The sequence below is a fragment of the Argentina silus genome (genome assembly GCF_951799395.1).
Source record: "Argentina silus genome assembly, chromosome: 19".
Classification (NCBI taxonomy): Eukaryota; Metazoa; Chordata; class Actinopteri; order Argentiniformes; family Argentinidae; genus Argentina; species Argentina silus.
Window position 1 is genome coordinate 1,293,034 of NC_139673.1, and position 2,500 is coordinate 1,295,533.

Here is a 2,500-nt window from a genome sequence, read left to right on the forward strand (position 1 = left end):
AGGGTGTCCAATCAAAAATGCATTTTTGACATAATTGATGTAGATAATATATTGTATACTATAATATATACTTTTCCCACTTTTCCCACTCCTCAATTTGTCATCTTTCTTCTTGAATCTGCAGGACATAAAACAATACGGAGGTAAGATACATGTCGATTTTAGGACAGGACGTAGTATTTTCACATTTCTTGTATACACTGTTCATATTAATGCGAAATGATGTTTTTTTTTTTTTTGAAGATTTCTCACAAAAACAAGCGTATCTTTCTGAAATGCCAACGGAGCACCGCGTATACACCGAGCCTTGTACATTTAATTCAGCTCATGTGATCCTTATTTAGTTTTTTGTGACCCGTGGAAACAAACTTTTAAGACGCCCATGTGAAAGCATAGTAAACGTTGCTGTGAGAACACTCCATCAACGGGTCTCTGTGCTTGTTATGGGGTGTATTAGGTTACCAAATCCGACCTTCTGGATAAAATGTTAATGGTATGTCAGAGAAATACCCCACGGTACGATTCACAGGATCATATTGTTTTGGTAAAATGTATTTCGTAACATTAGAAAGTGACATTTCGTCAGCAAAGAACGCCTTCTCTTTCGCTGTGCAGAGCGGGTGGACACCCTATATTACCTCAGAGAATGAGCAGTCTGACCAGCAACGTCACGGTAGTGTGACTGTTCATATGATGTACGCCTCCCCTGTGTGTCTGGGTGTACCGGATACCACCATGTTTTCTCTCTAGGTCTCTGGGTATTTTTAGATTTCAGTCAATGGTCATGTACCGCCATACGATCTGTCAGGGAGGAACTTATTTCATATTCCCTTTCTGAGTCATGTCTTGTGCCACCTTGACTGACTAATTGATACGAAGGGGAGATGGGAGAAATGGAGGAGGGGTAGAAAGAGGAGGAGGTAGTGGAGGAAGGGGAAGATGAGGGTGAAGAGGAAGGGGAGAGGCAGGATTAAAACAACACACAGAAAGTGAGAGAGGGACTGTGGAGAGAGTTTGGGAAGTTCTGCAAGATCAAATAATTTCAAATGAAAAATAAGACTGTGAATACATCTGTGAAACTTTTGAAGGTGTCTTATATAAATGTGGGTCAGGCACCTACTAATTATTTAACTCAGGGTAATAAGAGTCTATATATACTTATGGAAAGCTGTTAAAGAAAAAGAAAAGAAAAGTAATTATACTGTTCTTCATTATACAGCCTGACCTGCTGACTTGCTGTATACCATATAGGGGTTCAATCATTGATAATAACTCTTGCCTACCACCACATGAAAGAAACTGTCCACACCTGTGGTGGATTGGTCGTTACAGCGCTTGACTTAGAAATCTGACTCTCCTCCTCCAAAGCAGATGAACGGAGGAGCTGGAGCCAGAGGAGGAGGAGGAGGGGGAGGAGAAGGAGGAGAAGGAGGAGGAGGAGGAGGAGGAGGAGGGGGAGAAGGGGGAGGAGGAGAGGGAGGGGGAGCAGGAGGAAGAGAGCCAGTCCGCAGAAGGTGATTGGCTGGAGCAGGACGAAAAGGAGGAAGAAGAGGAGAGCCTGCCAGTCCGTACACAGAAGCCCGGTCAGGCGGTCTGCCAGAGTATGCTTATCGTAGCAGCAGGATGGAGAGCTGGGAGTTTGGCACACTGCTGCATCACCGGCTCCTCCATCTTTAATGCCTCTGTGTGAAACTCTCAGACAGCAGCCAAACTCCAGCCGTCAATCACAAGCTGCTTTATCCGAAAGGTAAACGGTTACCTGGCTCGAGACGGTCTGAGGAAGAGAGACGTCGGGTCTAACGACGGGTGAGCGACGTGATCCCCACCCCCCTGTTGGCTGAAAGTCCAGGCCCGTTCTGTTGTCCCAATCCGTCCCTGACGATGAGTCATGAGACTGATAACATGACCAACTGACCCTCATACAGGACCCTTACATAGACATGACCCTCATACTGACCCTCATACTGACCCTTACATAGACATGACCCTCATACTGACCCTTATATAGACATGACCCTCATACTGACCCTTATATAGACATGACCCTCATACTGACCCTCATACTGACCCTCATACAGGACCCTCATATAGACATGACCCTCATACTGACCCTCATACTGACCCTCATACAGGACCCTTATATAGACATGACCCTCATACTGACCCTCATACAGGACCCTTATATAGACATGACCCTCATACTGACCCTCATACAGGACCCTTACATAGACATGACCCTCATACTGACCCTTATATAGACATGACCCTCATACTGACCCTCATACAGGACCCTTATATAGACATGACCCTCATACTGACCCTCATACAGGACCCTTACATAGACATGACCCTCATACTGACCCTTATATAGACATGACCCTCATACTGACCCTCATACAGGACCCTTATATAGACATGACCCTCATACTGACCCTCATACAGGACCCTTACATAGACATGACCCTCATACTGACCCTTATATAGACATGACCCTCATACT